This window comes from Oryctolagus cuniculus, chromosome 21 (genome assembly GCF_964237555.1).
Source record: "Oryctolagus cuniculus chromosome 21, mOryCun1.1, whole genome shotgun sequence".
Taxonomy (NCBI): Eukaryota; Metazoa; Chordata; class Mammalia; order Lagomorpha; family Leporidae; genus Oryctolagus; species Oryctolagus cuniculus.
In genome coordinates, this window is record NC_091452.1 from 23,348,853 (window position 1) to 23,369,417 (window position 20,565).

Below are 20,565 nucleotides of genomic sequence, written 5' to 3' on the forward strand. Positions count from 1 at the left end.
AGCTTCCCTTTTCCGAGTATCCTCAGACTGCCTCTGGCCTCCGGGCTCCTGGTCTGGCTGCACCCTGAGCGCCATCCTCCCCTGGCAGGGCGTCAGGAGCAGAGCCCTGACATGCCGAGGTGGACAGGAAGGTCGAGAAGCTGTTACCTGCGTTCCTGTGTGCTGGACTGGGAGTGGGCAGAAAGAGAACTGGCTGTGACTGCCCTGTGCCCCCCAGAGAGCGCACGCTCCTCCCTGATCTTCCACGTCTGCTTGCAGCAGAGCAAAGCCGTCACCCACTCGCTCTGGCCTAGCTGTTGCTCTTCTCAGAGGTGGGTTTTGCCCCAAGTCCCTTCTCATCCCACAGGTCTGTGGCCGACAGACGGCGTAGTTGCTGTGGAAGGAAGGTTGCTAGTGGCACCAGCTCTGATGCTGCGGCCTAACAGCTGCGGTGAGTCGGGCTCTGGACAGACCACTCCAAACCTGCTTGAGGGCCTGGGCTTCGGGGGGGAGTCGCGCTAGGGTCGCCTGGATGTACCCGTGCCAAACACACACCCGTCCTTAAAAACAGCTGGTTCCTGCTGAAAGCTGAGTGCCATGCAGTGGGTGTTTTAAGAATAGCCTGTCCTCCATGGGAGAACGTGCCGCCCCCAGCACCTTCGGTCTGCCAGGGAGGAGCCCCGTCTGTGTTCTGACCAAGCTGGGAGAAGCCGGTGCGCGTCAGAGCCGAGCGTGTGCGCAGTCACTGTTGTCTGAGGCCTCAGTGAAGCAGAATGCAGACGGCGCCTCGTGAGGCTGCCTGGGACCCAGACACACAGGCTGCTGGGCCAGAAAGCTGGGCGCCAGGACCCCGATGAGACCCGCACGCTGCCGGTGCCGGTAAGGGCGAGGAGCGGCCCTGGGAGGGTGCTTGTGTGGAAAGGGCAAGGCCAGCTCTCTTCAGCTGGTTAGACGGAGGAACGTGGTGTGAAGCAGTGCACTGACCGTGACCTTGAGCTGCCAGAAGTCCTCTTCATCTCTGAGCTTCCCCATCTGTGCACCGAGTATCTCCCTTAGCCTGGAAAAAAAACAAAAAAAAACAAAAAAAACAAAACAAAAAAAAAAAAACAAAGACAAGATGTAGTTGCCTTCAGTCACTGGGATCTTCTACTGTGGCTATAGAGAAAAATTTTCCCCTGCTAATTTTTGGTGTTATTTTCCATACAAAGTAAAAATGTATGGTGCCAGATTTAAAGGAAAATGAGCAAAGTGGTACGAGAAGACCTGCTAAACAGCGGGAGCCGAGGGTATGTCCTAGAGTGATCACAAGCTGTCGTCCCTGAGAGAGCTGTGTCCGCGGCTGTCCGCACACACACGGGGAGACCCCGTGCCCCGGGAGGTGAGCTGCAGCCTGAGCTCTGCCGGTCCTGTAAGAGTGAGGGCTGATCTCCGTGCGCTCTTGCAGGAGTCCGTTTAGCGGCACCTGTTCAATGCCCGGTCCCCAGAACTGCAGCTGCAGCCACCCGACTGCACTGGCTGAGAACTGGGCCAACAACCACGCGTGGGTCTTAGGCTGCGGAACAAAATGGCTCTCCACTTGAGATCTGGGGATAGCGGGGCAGGAAGTCCCAGCTGTTTAATTTCCAGGCACACCCTCAAGGAGGTTCTAGGTCAAGGTTATTGACAAGATTTCTTGAGAGCAGGGCTGGACGTGCAGGATCTCTAAGCAGGAGTAGGAGGTGAACCTTCTAGGCCCTGACACTGAAACCCGAGTGCCCCTGTCCCCAGCACTGTCGTGCCGAAGCCTGCTCCCCCGTCTCCTGCTGCAGGCGTCTTCTGGCGAGGCAGTGGGCCAGGGGCATGGGTGTGGCGAAGGCAGAACATCTTCTGAAGTGAGGATTAGCTTCTTAATGCTGCTATTGTATTTATCATTTAAGGTCTTTTCTGTAATACCCAGGTTCTTAGCCAACTTTTCTAAAGTGCTCATAGCAGTTGCATTTGAATTGTATTTTCAGTGAAATTTGTTTTACACTGGCATTTAAAATTGGGCTTTAACTGCTTCCCAACTTGTTTATAAGTTTTTTCTAATGGAACTGTAACCCGTGAGGCTGAGATGCTGTGTAAGAAAAATCTCTGTGTGGCTGCTGACGTAGCGCTTGCCTGCTGTAACAGCGCTGGCCCTGCTGGAGCTCAGTGAGCGCTCCCGCCCAATAAACGCGTCGTTTCCACCCGCAGAAGGTGTTCCGCCCCTGGATTCGGGCTGCCACTGTGGCTGTCCAGTCGGTGCTGTGAAGCGCAGTGTACTGTGTGCGAGGGGTGGATTGGTCTAGCCCCTCAACCCTGGAGAGGGGCTCAGCAAGGAGCCGGTGGAAAAGGCCAGCACTTGTCTGCCGGGCGCAGGGTGCTGGCAGCCCTGAGGCTCAGAGGTGGAAGGGCCGAGGACCACCTGTTTCTCTAGTTTCTCACTGTTGCGTGGGGCCATCGTGGGAAGGGCGCCCGCGGGTCCGAGATGAAGAAAGGTTTGGGTGCTGAAAATGAAAACCTGAAAAAACATCGGCTCCAACCGCTTCTCCGCTGAGGAAACTGAGGCTTAGGGGCAAAGCCTCGTCCAGGTCACCTAGGGACTTAACGCAAACGTGAGCTCGCTGACTCTCTCCTGGCCCCTCCCTCCCGTGCTCCTGGGCACGAGAGCTTTCTGTGAACGCCTGTTTTAACCTGGTTCTCTCCGAATTGCCGGAACCAGAAACCTGGGAGAGGAACTCGGTCGTTGCTACCAACTGGCAGTCTTCGTATCCCTCCTAATCAAAAGGGGTGATAATGTAGTTTTGTGATTCTTTCTTACTTACAATACATAGAAACAAAGGGTACGTTGTCCGCACGAGTCCGTTAAGTACAGGGCCAACATCAGTGGCCGTGGGGAAGAGGCGTTTCTGGTGAAGGCCAGCGAGCGCGCTGTGGACGGCCTGAGCGTCCAGTTTATTTCTCAGTTTTGGTTGGATGCTGTGGAGGAGGACGTTCCCATTTCATAGGGATGAGCGCTTGCGAATGCTGAGTCGGCTTGCCTGCTGCAGTCTCTGGTTGTTGGCAAAATTGAAGTGGAAGCTGGAAAAAAAGGAGTGACAGAATTTCCAACATTGGCTTTGAGTCCTTCGTGTCCGTATCACCAAGTAAGAAACACTGGAGCTGTGCTATGCGAGAGCCAGCCAGCGCTTCACTGCTGGGTGGGCTTAGCGGTCACAGCTCCCGGCCCAGCCAGAGAGACCAGTGAGTCAGCAGCTTCAGCTGGCGCGTGGGCTGTCGCCCCTTCAGTGTACGTGTTACAGCTGGTTTACTCTCCCGAATGTCTGCAACGACAACGACCAGGGCTGGGCCAAGGCTGGGAACCAGGAACGCAACCCAGACCTCCCGTGTGCTAGTAGGGACCCAATGACTTGAGCCCTCCCAGCTACCTCCCAGGGTCTGCATTAGCAGGAAACTGGGGCCGGCGCCGCAGCTCAATAGGCTAATCCTCCACCTAGTGGCACCGGCACCCCGGGTTCTAGTCCCGGTCGGGGCGCCGGATTCTGTCCCGGTTGCCCCTCTTCCAGGCCAGCTCTCTGCTGTGGCCAGGGAGTGCAGTGGAGGATGGCCCAGGTGCTTGGGCCCTGCACCCCATGGGAGACCAGGAGAAGCACCTGGCTCCTGCCTTCGGATCAGCGTGGAAGACCTTTCTCTGTCTCACTGTCCACTTTGTCAAAAAAATAAATAAATAGAATAAAAATTTAAAAAAATAAAAGGACTAATTGGTTGGGACCAGAAAGAGCCACATGTGTTCCCAAACACACGTCCCTCCTGCCTTTAAAAAAAAAAAAAAAAAAAAAAAACTTGGAAACCACCACTCTGGTAGAAAGAACTGGGTTTGGGAGCCCCTAGGTCTGGGATGGAACCCCAGCCCTGAGCCGCCCCGAGGCATTAGAGGAACTCGGCGTTTCCTCAGCTGTGTAAACCTTTTATTTACTAGAAAGGCAGAGAGAAATCTCCCATCCACTGGCTCACTCCCCACTGCCTGCAATAGCCGGGGCCGAGCCAGGCTGAAGGCAGCAGTGGGCAGCTCAATCCAGGCCTCCCATGTGGGTGGCAGGGACTAAGGTGCTCGAGTCACCACCCGCTGCTGCCCGGGATGTGTAGCAGGAAGCGGGAATCAGAGGTAGAAGCAGAACTCGGACCCAGCACTCTATACCGGATGCAGGCATTCTAAGCGGCAACTGCCGTGCCGAATGTCCACTCCAGGTTTATTTTATGAGGGGTTGGCGTTGTGGTGCAGCAGGTTGCAATACCTGCTAACAGTACCAGCATCCGACATCAGGAGTGCCAGCTCCCGCCAGTGCACCCTGGGAAGGTAGCAGACCCAACTGCTTGGGCCCCTGCCACCCACGTGGGAGACCAGGATAGAATTCCTGGCTCCTGGCTTCAGCCTGGCCTAGACCTGGCTGTTATAGCCATTTGGTTAGTGAACAGCAGATGGAAGATCTCCCTTTCCAATTAATGCAGATGGGTGCTTAGTTAATGCTCCCCTCTGTGCTGTCCCCTGAGACGCATGTCTGCCTCTGGCTGCTGGCAGACTGAACCAGCCAAGCCAGCAGCACTTCTGTTCCACCATGTTAACACTAGTCCCTGCCTTAGCTTCTTATACCTTACAGGGTCAAAATTTTGACTTTTTGAGCTTTCTGATCTTTTAAACTATGTTGCAAACATATCTGCTGAAGACAACTACAGTTCATACATATTTTATCAAATTTTTTTTAACAGATGCAGGTTGGGGGACCAGCATTGTGGCGTAGCGGTTAAAGCCACCGCATACAACGCCAGCATCCCATATGGGTGCCTGTTTGTGTCCTGGCTGCTCCACTTCCCATCCAGCTCCCTGCTAACGGCCTGGGAAAGCAGCAGACGATGGACCAAGTACTTGGGCCCCTGGTACCCACATGGGAGATGGGGAGGAAGCTCCTGGCTCCTGGCTTCCACTGCTGGGGAGTGAACCAGCAGATGAAGATCTGTCTGTCTCTCCCTCTCTAACTCTTTCAATCAAATAAGTGAATCTTTAAAGCACAAAGGGCAGGTGCAGGTCAGCACGTGTGCTGACGCAGTGAGAAGAGGGCTGCCGAAAGGAACCCTGGTCGGAGCCGAGGCAGCATCCACGAGACTGACCCCTCACCTTGTGAGCACGTGATGAGCTTCAAGTTCCTGAGCGAAGACCAGTTCTCCGGGCTCAGGAGGAGGCAGAACCAGTGGGAGAGGTGGCAGAGGCACGCTGTGCGCTTTGCTGCTCCTAATCTGGGGCAAGGTTGGGAAGGGCAGTGAGGCAGCTGCATGGCGAAGGCCTCCCTACCCCCGTCACGCAGGGGCTGCGCAAGCTGTCATCCAAGCTAACGCCGGCCTGACAGCGGGAAGTCGCTGCCTAGGAGATGTGGCCAGCTGGAGGGTCAACCCTTAGAACTGGGGGTTCTTTCAAGCCCTAGAAGGCGCTGCTGCCAGCTGGCACACGCTTGTTCTGGGCAGCTGCCCCTTTGGAAGCCTCTGTTGGACCTTGGGGCGTGCCCAGCATCCCCGGTACCCCTCTGACGTGACTTGGTAACATCTGGCCGCTGCCTGAGACTCCTGGCGAGGTGTGGGGAAGACAAGACGTCGGCTTGCCGGCCTTCGTGCTGGGGTAAGGACTGACCGAATCGGAGCCGGCGTTTGAACGCCTTCTCCCAGTGGTGCCACTCCGCTGGAAGAGGGGTCTCAGTGCCAGTCGAAGTGGGAGGGAGGCCGTGAACTCTCTGCTTGGTCCTGGAGAAGGCAGCCGGCGGGCGCAGCCTGAGCCCGCGGCGTCTCCGGCAGCTGAGGGCCGGGCCTGCAACAGTGGACAGCAGCTTCTGGAAGCAGCCTCCGCCCACAGAGCTGCCCCAGCCCCAGGCCTCCGGCAGCTGGCTCAGCAACACGGGGCTGAGGGAGGAAGGCGTGGGGTGGCCTCAGCAGGGCTCTCCCTCACTGCCTGTTGTGCCAAAGTCTCGGAAGCTCGGTGAGTACGGGGACGAGGACAGCTGTCATCAGCACGGCTGCTCTCTTCCCCAACCCCACTTTGTCTTTCCAGGCACACACAGTTTCGAGCGTGGTGCCCTGGCATCAGAGACACGCTCAGGTCAGTGAGTAGGCTGTACCTATGTGGCCACGTCTGAGATGGCGCCACCCGAGAGGTCACCCTGCAGTGCTGGCTGGAGATGCCAGGGCCGAGGGGCCCCGGGTGAGTCTGTTTCCTTTTGTTACTCAGTCTGTGTTGGCTGAGTGGGCACAGGCCAGGCCCCCAGTCTCCGAGGCTGGTGGTGGTGCAGGGAGCGCTCCCATGAGCCCTTGCCAGGGCTGGGGAGCCAGAGGCTCGAGGACTGTAAAGGACATTCAACAACCTGGTTCTGTGGTTGAAGGCCATTTCACTACACAAAAGGTTCTAGAAAATTCTTTTTCTGTCTAAAGATTTATTTAGGGACTGGTGCTGTGGCATAATGGGTAAAGCCGCTGCCTGTAATGCCAGCAGCCCATATGGGTGCTGGTTTGAGTCCTGGCTGCTCTACTTCCGATCCAGCTCTCTGCTATGGCCTGGGAAAGCAGTAGAAGATGGCCCCAAGTCCTTGGGCCCCTGCACCCATGTGGGAGACCCGGAAGAAGCTCCTGGCTCCTGGCTTTAGATTGGCACAGCTCTGGCCATTCCGGCCATTTGGAGAGTGAACCAGTGGATGGAAGACCTCTCACCACCACCACCCCGCCGCCTCTGCCTCTCTGTTACTCTGCCTTTAAAATAAGTAAGTAAATTAAAAAATATATATTTATTTATTTGAAAGGCAGAGTTAGAGAAGGGGAGAGACAGAGATCTTTCATTCACTGGTTCACTCCCCAAATGGCCACAGCTGGGCTGGTCCGAAGTCAGGACCGTTTCCAGGTCTCCCACGTGGGTGCAGGGGCCCAAGCACTTGGGCCGTCTTCCGCTGCTTTCCAGGGCATCAGCAGGGAGCTGGATGGGGAGTGAAGCAGCCGGGACTTCAGCTTGTGCCCATGTAGGATGTTGGCACCACAGGTGGTGACTTTACCCACTACTCCACAATGCCAGCCCCTACTGCAGAATTTCTAATAGTATTTTACATTTAAAAATAAATTACATTGCTGCACACGGTGTGGCCCAGCAGAATAAGCTGCCAGTAGAGGCACCCGCGTCTCATACTGGAGTCCCTGGTTCGAGTCCTGGCTGCTCCACGTCTGACCCCTCCCTGCTGCCGTGCCTGGGAAACGCACGTGATGGCACCAGTCTGTGGGAGACCAGGGCGGCGTTTCTGGCTCCTGGCTTCGGCCTGGCCCAGGCTCACTGTTGCGGCCAGTTGAGGAATAAACCAGCAGACGGGAAATCTTTTCCGTCCCTCCCCCTCTCTCTGTCACTCTCTTTCAAATCAACCAATACATTTTTAAAAATTACAGTTATAAATACAAGTAAAATTCCCACTTCCTAGAGTTAACTGGTTTAAAATCTTTCTCTAGTGCATCGTCTTGGTTTCATTTTTAAAAGTACGACGCAGCCGGCGCTGCGGCTCAATAGGCTATGTGGCGCTGATACCCCGGGTTCTAGTCCCGGTCGGGGCGCCGGATTCTGTCCCGGTTGCCCCTCTTCCAGGCCAGCTCTCTGCTGTGGCCAGGGAGTGCAGTGGAGGATGGCCCAAGTGCTTGGGCCCTGCACCCCATGGGAGACCAGGAGAAGCACCTGGCTCCTGGCTTTGGATCGGCGCAGCGCCAGCCATTGCAGCCATTTGGGGGGTGAACCAACAGAAAAGGAAGACCTTTCTGTCTCTCTCTCTCTCCCTGTCTACTCTGCCTGTCCCCCCCCCCCCAAAAAAAAAAAAACTACGCATCAAGGCTTTGTTCACGTACAGACGTGTTGAGCCACAGGGCAGACAGCGTTCTGAGGGTTCGGGTGCAGCAGTGGTCAGTCAGCCAGAACAGATGGCAGAGGCCATGTGCCACCTCCCCTAGGCCTTCGGCCCTTTTCCTTTCAACCTCTTTGGCTCCTCCTTCCCTGGCCCTAAAGCCACCAGAGCCCTCCAGCGAGTAGCCGGCTTGACCCTCCCTGCACCGTGAGGGGCCTGGAAACTGCCCCGCCCTGCGGCCTGGGCGTCCCGGGCCCACACCTGCCCTTGGGTAGCCTCAGAGCACTCCTCGCTGAGGCCCCCAGCCCAGAGCTAAGCTCGGCCTCTGCACTGGCCTGCAGCTTCGCTGGAGCCGCTTCCTGCCCCTCCCCCTGCCCTGCGCCCTCACGGCCCTCACAGGCGCTCACTGCCTGCCCCTGCGCAGCCTGCGTGTCGCGGGCCTGAAACCTCGGCCAGCCCAGCCCTGTCCGCAGGAGAGGGAGGTAGCAGGGCTGCTTCAGCTGGACTAAAGCCTGGGGCTCTGGCCCCTGCTTGCGGGGTAGGGTCAGCCACCGCAGCAGGTCGTCAGCGCTGCGTGCTGCTTCCTCTCCCCTGACCCCAAGTGGGAAGCTCACCTGGTTCCGCCCTGGAGTTCATCCCAACACCCCCCCAAGCAGCACTCAGTCTGCTCAGAAGCTCAGTATGCACGTTCTGACTGACGCCAGGCCGGAATGAACCGGAGCCCCCGAAGCCCCTGCACACGGCTCCTGTGTGCTACCCGGGGTGGGGGTGGGGGGCAGTGCCGCACCCCCAGGCAGCCCTTCAGTCCCAAGCCCTCCGCGCTCTCAGCGGTCCCTGCTGCTGCTCAGGAAGCCCAGCTCCAGCAGAGGACGGGCCTGGCGGGCCGCTCGGGCGCCTCCACTCTGCCGCCTGGCGGGGCCCCCAGCCCGGGCCTCAGCCCTGGGGTCTCTGCGCTGTCAGCTCTGGGTCTGCCCTACGGCCTCTCAGTGAACACGCGACACAGGGCAGAGGTTCACTGGTCACCTGCGTACACGCGCACCCTACTGCCCCACATGAAGCGACCTGGCATTTGTCTCTGGCGCCGCCTCAAGATGTGCTGCTGTTGGGAAGACCGGGCAGACAGACGCGCGCGAAGACGCTCCCTCGCCAAGGAAGTGCGCCCCGACAGGGCCGCCTGCGGCCAGCGCGCCTGGAACGGAGACCGGAGCTGCCAGCGGCGAACATGAGAGCTTTGATGGGGATTCTGTCTTGCAAAATAAAACTGCTACTAAAACAAGCATCTGAAATACTGATTCTTCATTGACAAAGTTGTATATATTTATCATTGCAATATGATGTTCTGAGATACTGTATACATTATGAGATGGCTACACTGAGCTAATTAATATGCATTACCTCACATGTTTTTTGTGATGAGAACACTTAAAATCTAAGTGCGGTCAGTGCTGTGGCGCAGCAGGTTAAAGCCCTGGCCTGAAGCACCAGCATCCCATAGGGGCGCCGGTTCGAGTCCCAGCTGCTCCTCTTCCAATCCAGCTCTCTGCTGCGGCCTGGGAAAGCAGTAGAGGATGGTCCAAGTCCTTGGGCCCCTGCACCCACGTGGGAGACCCAGAGAAGCTCCTGGCTCCGGATCGGTGCAGCTCCGGCCATTGCAGCCATCTGGGGAGTGACCCAGCAGATGAAAGACCTCTCTCTCTCTCTCTCTCTCTCTGCCTCTCCTGCTGTCTCTGTGTAACGCTTTCAAATAAATATTTTCAAAAAAATCTAAATGACTTTCAGAAGTATATAATATACATATAATATGCTATAGCTATAATCATCTTAGGGAATAGCTCTCTTGAACTTTTATTCCTAACTAAAACTGCATACCCTGTGACCCACATCTCCCCAGTGTTCTATTAAAACAAGTATCCTCTACCAAAGTATCCTTGCAGCGAGGGGCTAATTCTTAGAACAAAAGGATTTTAGCTGTATTTCCTTCCCCAGTAGAACATCACATCATGTCTCATTTTTCAGCGTCTACAGGGTCATTTTTACAAAAGGCAGTCAGGGGCTTCCTGAGGTTAATCTTTTACCCTTGATATTCGAGTCAGCCCCATACAGAGCACCTAACTGGCTCCCTTGTCTAGTTCCTCTTCATTGGTTGATGGGCCTCATGAACTCTTTCAGATTCTATCTGCCAGTGTGCGCTCATTTAAGCAGTCTCCCAATGTCATTTTGTGACTTTGTGAAGTTCTGCATGTAAACCTGAAATTATACTGTGGTGCCTATTTTGTTATGTTTCAATGCCAGAAGCTGACAACATGGGGAATTGTTAGGCCTTGGCTGTTGCGAGGATTTGGGAAGCAAACCAGAAAATGGAAGATCTCTCTCTTCTCTGTCTCACCTTCTCAAATAAATAAATACTTGAGAGAGAGCGAGAGAGAGAGAAGCTGGGGTGGGCATTGCGGTGCAGTGAGTAAGCTGCTGCTTGGGAAGCCAACACTCCATCCTGGCTACTTCACTTCTGATCCAGCTTCCTGCTAATACACCTGGGAAGCCTCAGATGATGGCTTGCGTTCTTCAGTTCCTGCTACCCGCACAGAAGACCTGAATGGGCTTTCAGGCTCCTGGCTTCAGCCTGGTCCAGTGGGAGCTGCTGTGGCCACGTGGGGAGTACACCAGATCTGTCACGCTGCCTTTCATGGTCCATCATGGGGTGGAGAGCTGGGGACAGTGGGTGGAGGGTGTCACCCAGGGAGAGCTGCTTCAGTCCCCATGTCAGTGGTTTGTCTGCAGGACGCACTCCTGTGCTGTCTAGTGACATCTCCATAAATGACAGCCCATACAGACCCGGTGGCCCCATGAGACTGTATCGCCTACACAGAGTTTGTGATCAGCAATTTCTCAGAACATACCCCTATTTTTAGGTGATGCGAGACTGCAGGCTTCATTCTGATGACTTTGGCTTTCCTCTAAACCTAGTGGCTTCCAGAACTTGCATGCTGACTAGTTACAGTTCAGAGGAGAGCCGGCCCTTGCGGGACAGTAGTGACTAACATGTGGCGATCTGTTCAATGTGAGCCCAGCAACGGAGCCAGCAGAGCTGCGAGGTGAGCAGCAGAACCTCGGTGTGCGTCCCACCTCAGCCTCTAGCGCTCACGTCCCCACCTCAGCCCTCCCCGTCTCCGAAGTGCAGGCCAACTGGGAGCAGGGTTCTGGGGGACAAGAGAAGACGGACTGGGAAGAACAGAAAGAGGCCGTATGTGGAGCCAGCACTGTGGATTAGCAGGTTAAGCCTCTACCTGCAATGCTAGCATCCCACATGGACCAGTTCGAGGCCTGGCTGCGCCACTGCCAATGCAGCTCCCTGCTAATGCACCTGGGAAAGCAGTGGGAGATGGCCCCTGCGCCCACGTGAGAGACCCAGAAGTGCCAGGCTTCTAGCCTCTGCCTGGCCCAGCTCTGGCCATTGCGGTCATTTGGGGAGTGAACCAGAGGACAGAAGATTTTCAGTCTCTCTGTAACTCTGCCTTTCAAATAAAAATAAATCTTGAGAGAGAGGGAGGGAGGGAGAGAGGTCATGTGCATGGTAAAGCAGGAGGGAGAAGGGTTCACCAGCAATTCCAAAGGAGCACTGAATTTGCAGTTACTAGTGCTGTTGCATTGGATCTACACAGGATCATTTATTTCCCAACCTCAGACCTGGACTGACTCATGCACAAAGCATTCAACACTGCAGGAAAGAATGAGCTACTCGCGGAAAACTCCACTTTATGCCTTAGGAGGCTCTCCCTCGGTAAATACATAGCTCCATGTCTAACCACAGGGGCAGACCCGAACTTAAGATCCATTTACAGCAGATTCCAATTCTACCAGAGGTTGAGACAACCTCAGCCTGGGGAAGCCGAAGGGCAGGGTTAGCCGTGGCAGGTGCCTGCGTGGGCACAACTGCGTGCCTCACAACTGCTTATCAGGATGAGAGGCCTGAACCACTTCTCTGCCTCCTCTCATCAGAGGGGATGACAGGGGTCCAGTGAGGAAACATTGTTTTGCAAAGTCGGGGTGCTCTTCAGCACAAGGGGTGGCGTCCTGCCAAAGCTCCCACTTGAGCGCCTCCTGCGACTGATTCCCCACACTGTCCTGCCGTCCAGTGTGGTCCCAGGGTAGGTGGCGGGCGCACTGCTTGTCTGCCGTGCGGCCTGCAAGCTCCAAGGCAACAGCAGCCCTCGGCTCACTTGACGCTGCCGAACCAGAGAGGAGGAAACACATCAGGCCTCTCAAGAGCGGGGGACCCCTGGCCATCCCCGCCAGGACACCCCCAGGGTGAAATACTAGGCCGGGGGTCTGAGACAGGTTTGCTGGCAAGGGGGGCGGAGTTCCGCACTGGGCTGCTCAAAGTCCCCAGGGGATGGGCTGCACAGGGTAGCCTCTCTAGCAGCACGGGCGAGGTCTGGGCAAATGGTCAGGAGTGCAACCCCTTTCCGCCAGGGCCCTGGCCACCTCACCTCCATGTGGGTTGGGGGCTGGGTTACAAACCCAGCAAGCCTCTAGATGTTTGCTCACCTGGGAAAGGAGAGGGACTGGAAGATGACTCCCCGGTCAGGTTATGGGGTTTCCTGTGTCCCTCGAGGGCAGTATGTTGTAGCAAACTGCCTTGTGTGGGCTGCACACACACAGAGCATGTGTTCCCCATAGAGAACAGCGACGTGGGGCCGGGCAGCAGGTCCAGAGGGTGCAGGAAGTGCAGCCCCCAGTCTCAGAAGCCAACTTCAAAGGAGGCCGCCCACGGTCTTCCCTCGTGTAAACTCCCGCCTGCCTCGTCCCTCACGCCCAGAGCTATTTCTACTTCTTCCCCTGCCTTCCCTTCCCTCCAAACTCCCCCTGCCTCTGCGAACCGCCCAGAACAGCTTCGTGCTACAGCATGGAGAAGGCAAACGCCAGAGCAGCACACCTGTCCTGCTGCAAGACGAGCGAATGCAGCCTGTGAAACACCCACCCGGAGAATGCAACCCAGTAGCAGATGAGCGGACTGGTCACTACAAGCCACAGACTCCTGACCAGAGCACAGACAGGGTCGGGTGCGGGCGGATTCCACCCTGCACAGGTTCAAATCCAGGCAAAACACAACCATTATTCTGGGGTGTGAGGACATGGTAACCACAAAACCAGGGTCAGGATTACCGTGGGAGGGACAGAAAGAGCAGGTCGGGGCGGACACTGGCGTGGGGGGCGGCTTCTGGAGCGCCGGTGACGCTCCAGGTCTTGGTCAGGGAGGTGGGCTCCATGGACGCTCACTGGATATCACCAACCTCTCAACCTCTCCAGTATGCCTTGTGTTCCTTCCTGCACATATGTTCCTTTAGCAAGTTACAAGAGCAAGTTGCTCCCCCGTCCAGACCTGCCTTGGGCTTCTTGGGGCACTGCCCGCTGTGGTCCCACCCAGCTGGTCTCCGGTGGGAGCTGCCAGGGCCTGAGGACGGAGAGCCCTCCGTGGCCCAGTCCCTCCTTGATTCCTTCTCCTGGGGCATCCTCCTCCCTCAGTGCTGTCACATGCCTGCCCCAAGCCTGCTGCGTGCTCTGGGTGTCGGCCTGTGTTGAGTGGGGACACCCGGATTCCCGGCTGGTGCAGGCCTGCCTCGGGAGGCCTTAGCTGACCTGGTCTGTGTCATGGAAGGCGTCTGCACCGCTGAGCCACACCAGTGCTCTCTGATTCACTTACTGTCTGGTAGGACACTCCTGCTCTTGGTCATGCAGTCTCACTTCAGTCTTGCATTATGTGTGGGGATGCCAGTCCCACAACACCGTGCGCTCCTGCTCCGAGCCAGGCACCCAAGGGGCAGAGAAAACCAGCATCCTTGTTCTCTCGCACAGAGATGCGTGACGAATGCTGCCTAGGGAAGAGACATTTAAACTAAGGCCTAAAGAGGAGACGGAAACAGAGGAAGAGGTTAAGCCACTTGCATCTTCTCATTTAGTTCTGACCACAGCCCTGTGAGACAGGTAACGGGCTCACAGAGGTGGAGAGCTCAGCCCAAGGTTCCCTGGATGACGTGGCCAATGAGGACGTGGGCTCCAGTCCGCATGATTCAAAGTCCGTGAGCCAGGAGGTGGCTGTCACGGTCATGGCTGTGAAGGACGGTGTCGTCAGTGGACAGGAAAGGATCTCAAGAGAGACAGTGACAGGAGAATTCACGGGACTTAGGGAAGGATTTATTTTATTAATTATTTGAGAGAGAAATGTCTTTGATCTGCCAGTTCACTCCCCAAATGGCCACAGGGCTGAGCCCAGCTGAAGCCATGAGCCTCTTCCAGGTCTCCCACGTGGGTATGGGGCACAAGCACTGGGCCATCTGCTGCTGCTTTCCCAGGTGCATTAGCAGGGAGCTGGATGGAAGTGGAGCAGCCGGGACTTGAACTGGCACCCATACGGGATGCCCGTGCTGTAGGTGGCAGCTTAAACCTCTGCGCCACAATGCTGGCCAATCCCAGTAGTCTTGTTCACCCTAGTGAACAGTAATCCACATTCACCAAGAGAAAAGGGAGGAGCATGTTTGGAAGGGCAAAAATCAATTATATAAATTTGATACATTCTAACCCAGAAAAAAATTTATTCATTTGAAAGGCAGAGTTACAGACAGAGAAAGGGAGAGGCAGAGAGAAAGGTCTTACATCCCCAAATGGCTGCAACGGCCAGAGCTGGGCCAACCCAAAGCCAGGAGCTTTTTCCAGGTCTCCTATGTGGGTGCAGGGGGCCCAAGCATTTGAGCCATCTTATATTGCTTCCCTAGGCCATAGCAGAGAGCTGGACTGGAAGAGGAGCAGCCGGGACATGAACTGGTGCCCATATGGGATGCTGGCCCCCAGGTGAAGGCTTAGCCCACTACACCACAGTGCCGGCTCCCAGCAAAAAAAAAATTCCTGTCTGGGACGCCTGCCTCCCAGTGTCCCCTCCCTTCAATCTGCATTCCCTCCCACCTCTCCCATCCCTTCCTCCTCCTGTCCTCATGTATGTTGATTCTTTTCTGATTCTTGAGCCTTTTAATATCTGCCCCCAAGATCAGGACTGGGAGGACCATCCAAAGGATGCTCCTTGGACAATCTCAGAAGGGGCTCTCTGGGACAGGCGTCGTGGAGCAGCGGGTTAAGCCACCTCCTGCAATGCTGGCAACCAATATAAGCGCCAGTTCTAGTCCTGGCTGTACCACTTCCAATCCAGCTCCCTGCTAATGTGCCTGGGAAAGCAGCAGAGGATGGTCCAAGCACTTGGGCCCCTGTACTCACATGGGAGACCTGGATGAGGCTTCTGGCTCCTGGCTTTGGCCTGACCCAGCCCCAGCCATTGTGGTTACTTAGGGAGTGAAGCAGCAGATGGAGGACCTCTCTCTGTCTCTCCTTCTCTACCTTTACCTTTCAAATAAATAAATCTGGTCCAGCACTGTGGCCCAGTGGGTTAAAGCTGTGGCTTACAGCGCCAGCATCTCATAAGGACACGGGTTTGAATCCTGGCTGCTCCCCATCTGATCCAGCTCCCTGCTAATGCACCTGAGAAAGCATTAGAAGATGGCTCAAGTGCTTGGACCCCTGCACCCACGTGGGGGACCCAGAAGAAGCTCTTAGATCCTGGCTTCAGTCTGGCCCAGTTCTGGCTGTTAGAGCAATTTGGGGGAGTGAACCAGTATTTGGAAGATTTGTCTTTCCTTCTCTAACTCTGCCTTTCAAACAAATAAATAAATCTTAAAAAGAAAAAAAAAAGGAGGGGGGCTCTCTGGTCAGCTGTGCTCTCCCCAGCCTTTCCCGTTGTCTTCCTTCTCTGGGATTCTGTATGAGGACAGCCTGCTCATGGGACTGTGCTCCTCAGGATGGAGCCAGCCCATTGTCCTGCTACTTCTCAGACCGCGGTAAGGCAGCCACCCTTGAGAGGGCCCTGTCCTTTGGTTTAAAGCTCAAGCTTTTGCAGGCTTGAAATTCCTAACAGACTTAGCAAGGGGCCGCACACATTATGAGCAGCCAGTCCTGTAAGTAGGTCTGCATCACACTGAAGGCTGGTGACTGAGTCTGTGCCCTGTGGGGAGGGAGCCCATCACAGTGAAGCCTGGTGACTGAGTCTGTGCCCTGTGGGGAGGGAGCCCATCACAGTGGAGGCTGGTGACTGAGTCTGTGCCCTGTGGGGAGGGAGCCCATCACAGTGGAGGCTGGTGACTGAGTCTGTGCCCTGTGGGGAGGGAGCCCATCACAGTGGAGGCTGGTGACTGAGTCTGTGCCCTGTGGGGAGGGAGCCCATCACAGTGGAGGCTGGTGACTGAGTCTGTGCCCTGTGGGGAGGGAGCCCATCACAGTGGAGGCTGGTGAATGGCGGTCTGTTCCCTGTGGGGAGGACGCCTCTCCAGCTAGGAAGACCTACTGCTTCACATCACAGTGAGATAAAGCCAGAAAGAGCTCGCCTCCTTTGTTTCAATGAAATACACCGTTTTATGTGCAGTTTTGTTTCCTCCTGGGTAATAATTTAGGAGGGAACCCTTGGGAATAAAATACAGAAATAACAAATTACAGGCGGCTGACTGTGGCTGGCTGTCTCTCCGCGGCCTAGCATGGTGGTGCCTCTGAGCTGCTCTGCTCCCGGGACAGGCAGGGAGGGGCTCTGCTTAGGTGCAGGCGGGGACCCCGGGGAGGTGGGCAGGAGCAGTTTAGTTAAGCCAGCCCAGCTTCTGAAGCCAAGGCTGCCCCCCACCCCCCGGCCTCACTTCTGGTTCAGAGTATCTTCTCTCACAAGCCTGGGGCACCAGTGGCCCCTTCGTTCATTCCGCAGATGTGGATGTGGCCTGTGTCGTTCCTGGCAACTTGGGAGTGCTAACTCACACTGGTACCCCAACAAGCTGGACTCATGGGGCCTGCACTGTGGCGCTGTGGGTTGAGCCTCTGCCTGTGGCACCTGCATCCCATATGAGTGCCGTTTCATGTCCCAGCTGCACTGCTTCTGATCCAGCTCTCTGCTAATGCACCTAGGAGAACACTGGAAGATGGCCCAAGTGCTGGGGCCCCCGCACCCACATGGGAGACCCAGAAGAAGCTCTTGGCTCCTGGCTTCAGATCAGCTCAGTTCTGGCCATTGTAGCCATTTGGGGAGTGAACCAGCAGATGGAAGACCTCTCTCTCTGCCTCTCCTTCTCTCTGTGTGTAACTCTGCCTCTCAAATAAAATATATATTATATATATGTGTATGTATATATATATATATATAGTTCAACTCACTTGCTACTCAGGTTCCAAACCATTACAAATCCCTGTTGAATTCACAGACTTATAAAATTGAAGGGGTTGGTGTTGTCGCACAGCAGATTAAGCTGCCGCCTACAATACTGACATCCCACGTAAGCCCCAGTTTGAGTCCCAGCTGCTCCACTTCTGATCCAGCTCCCTGCTAACGTGCTGGGGAAGCAGTGGAGGATGAATCAAATGCTTGGGTCCCTGCCATGCATGTGGGAGATCCAGATGGAGTTCCTGGCTCCAGGTCATTGTGGCCATTTGGAGAGAGAACCAGCGGATGAAAGATCTCCCTCCTCTTCCTCCCTCATCCTGCTCTCTCCCTGTCTCTGTTACTCTGCCTTTCAAATGAAAGTAAATAAATATTTAATTTGAAGTTCTTCCCAGGAAAAATGCAAAAATGCTCCACTGCCATCACAGCCCCTCGGCATCCGAAGGAACACAAGGGTGGGGAGCATCTGGCCTGCAGGGCTTATAAGGTCTGAAACATCATTTGGTCTGCTCCTGCCAATGTAACCTGAAATTCAGTGAATCCAAAGCAGGCTAACTTGCGAGCTGATCATTGTGTGCGGCCCACGAATGATGCTCTAAATATCCAAACGGCACTTGGCAGAAACAACGTTCCCCGCCCTTGAACTAATGGATGAGTGAATGAACGAAATGGTAGGAATGCCGAGTGGGAAGTCCTCCAGTATTATTTTCTTACAGTAGTATTATCAAAGATACAATAAGTATAATATAAATAAAAACACAGCCACCCCAAATTCCTTGTTCCCAGGGACAGGGCTGATCTCAACACACACTGACTGTGGGAGGCTATTTAGAATGTGCTGGGTCATCCCATTTCTTGCCCACTGGGCTGCTCCTGTGTCTGCTGTCCAGCTCAAGAAACTTGGCTGACTTCCGCTGATCCCCAAGATACAACCAGATTCCTCAGTCAGGCACTTACTATTGCTGGCTTCCCATTCTGACACCAACTGGTCTTTGCAGCTCCCTCCCCACACAGCCTGCGTCCCAGCCACACTGGGCCATTCCTCCCTCGGGTACCTGCCGCCTTTACTTTCCTCCTGTTTGCTCGCCCACAGTGTTCCCATTTGTTTATGAAGAGCCTGTCCTTGTTAGGCACAGGCAGCAGCAAAGGGGGAAACACAGCCCAGCCCTACCCTCAGGAGCCTTCAGAGAACCCAGCAATGACGCCAACCTTTGTGGCTGGGAGGAGAGGGAGGGAAGGGACCCTGAGAGCCAACCGCGGGGGTTTGGTCTAACACGGGCATCAGCAAAGGTTTCCTTGAGGAGCGCACTTTCTGCAGCAACCGAGTGGAAGTGATAACTAAGTGGGCGTAGGGGAAACTCAGGTCAGGCCAACAGGGGCAGGGGTCAGGGGAGAAGGTCGTTTGGAAGGAGGCATCAGAGGCCAAGGAGGCCAGAGCCCAGAGGACAAGGGGGTCTGAAAAGCCGCATCTGAGCTTAGAGAGTGTTGGCTCTGTCCAAGAGCCATGACAAGCTTTCCACAGGAAGATGCGAGGCACTTGTGTGTTGGGGGAGGAAGGGGGGTCAGGGACATATGAGGCCATGGTGAGAAGGAAACTCATCTGAGCTGCGGAGAGGGGAGAGCCAGGTTTCTGGTCTGTGTAGGGGTTTTTGTGTCCTGGAGATGCCTGGGGGGCTTGTTGTTAAAAAGGCTTTCCAGAGCTAGTTCTCAGAGCGGTCCAGACTAAGAGAGCTGTGTGAGAGGCAAGGCAGACGGTGGGAGGAAGGGGGTTTGCCCAGCAAGGCAGAAGCGAGTGAGAACAGGAGGTCGAGGACTAAGCTAAGGTCCGGGAGGAAGACTCTGAGCTGGCAGAGGGAGTGAGAACAACAGGGAAAGGCAGAACACGGTGTCCAAAGGACAGGGAAGAGGGTCTCAGCCCGAAGAGATCAAAGAAGCCAGCCCCAGGAAACGAGAACAGCACAAAGGTAGAGCGACAGGCAAAGCCCAAAGGCCCATGCCGAGTCCCAAGACTTAGAGGTACACCTGGGGCTGGAAGGCAAGCTGAACGGATGTGAGACAGGGGCGCTGGAAGTCACTGCAGAATGGTGTATTTGGTTTGCCTTTTGAATGAGGAACAACATGCGAGCTACATATCAGTGAGTGAAAGGTTTCTCTGCCAAATGCCATCCCAGCTAGCATTCTGGGGGTTCACTCTGGATCTTTCACTGCCACCATAAACATCCTCAGTTTTGTGGGAACAAGATCATGCTACATATAATCTTGCAACTTCCCTTATCTAATTGGCAATAAAGTCTTGGATCTCTTTCTAGGGGGACACACACAAATAAGCCTATTGGTTTTAAAGGCTGTATGGTGCCTCCCCAGCCTAGCTACACCTGTGAAAGTCGTCTATTGCTGCGGAGAAATCCACACGAGCTTAGCAATTTGTATGACATAACTTTGTTACTGCAGTCTGGGGTTTGGGAGGCTGGCACTGGATGTCTGGGTCCTCTGCTTGGGGTCCCCGTGGCTGAAATCAAGGTGTCAGCCAGGGCTGCTCTCCCCTCTGAGGACTGAGGTCGCTGCTTCCTCGCAAGCTGTCAGCCAGCGGCTGCTCTGAGCAGCTGGAGCAGGTGTAGGAAACCTTTTTTCTGCCAAGGGCCATTTAGGTATTTATTTATTTATTTAAAGATTTGTTTATTTATTTGAAAGTCAGAGTTACACGGAGAGAAGAGAGGCAGAGAGAGGAGAGAGGAGAGAGGGAGAGAGACGGAGAGAGAAAGAGAGAGAGAGAGAGAGAAAGAAAGAGAAAGAGAGACGTCTTCCATCTGATGGTTCACTCCCCAGTTGGCCACAATGGCCAGAGCTGTGCCCATCTGAAGCCAGGAGCCAGGAGCTTCTTCCAGGTCTCCCACTCAGGTGCAGGGGCCCGAGGACTTGGGCCATCTTCTGCTGCTATCCCAGGCCACAGCAGAGAGCTGGATAAGAAGTGGAGCAGCCAGGACTAGTACCAGCACCCACATGGGATGCTGGCACTTCAGGTCAGGGCATTACCCCTGCGCCACAGTGCCAGCCCCCATTTAGGCATTTATAACATCGTTCATGGGCCACACAAACTGTAACCCGCTCCTAACGTCATGGCTGGAATTGCTTCTCTGGTGAGATGGGCGATGTTAGCTGATATTGACATTGTTGCTACTCACAAGCACTTTTCAGGTTTGCATTAGTCAGTACGCAGCAGAGTCAACTCTTTGCGATGGTAAGTTTTGAAAAGAACTTCTTGCAACAATAAACAATCATAAAAAAGCAAAAACAAAAGGAGAAAAATTTTAAAAATGAAAAATAAAGATCTTGCAGTAGTAAGTTGTTCTGAACACAGATGCACGCTTCAGTGTTTGGCTCCTCCAAGCAGGAGCTCATCATGGCTCATGCAGGTTCATGGAACTCGGGCAGTGGGGCGTCCTG

The 20,565-nt window shown here is 55.0% G+C and overlaps 1 protein-coding gene and 1 long non-coding RNA gene across 4 annotated transcripts in view; one reads left to right on the forward strand and one right to left on the reverse strand.

The window, feature by feature from the left end:
* The window catches only part of MTMR3 (myotubularin related protein 3), a 146,007-nt gene extending 142,274 nt beyond the window's left edge, over positions 1-3,733 (forward strand). The window contains exons 23-24 of the transcript XR_011385144.1: positions 347-430; positions 551-3,733. The gene's annotated coding sequence lies outside the window, so the exon portion shown is untranslated. The remainder of the gene's footprint in view (positions 1-346; positions 431-550) is intronic.
* The window catches only part of LOC103352352 (uncharacterized), a 28,344-nt gene continuing 8,457 nt past the window's right edge, over positions 679-20,565 (reverse strand). Inside the window, exons 1-3 of one of the 3 annotated variants that reach the window (XR_011385147.1) lie at positions 13,588-14,826; positions 5,153-5,271; positions 679-3,060 (exon numbers count right to left, since the gene is read on the reverse strand). This is a non-coding gene — a long non-coding RNA (uncharacterized lncRNA). Of the gene's footprint in view, positions 5,272-13,587; positions 14,827-20,565 lie in introns of those variants that run through there. The other 2 variants (XR_011385146.1, XR_011385145.1) reach the window with 2 other exon arrangements.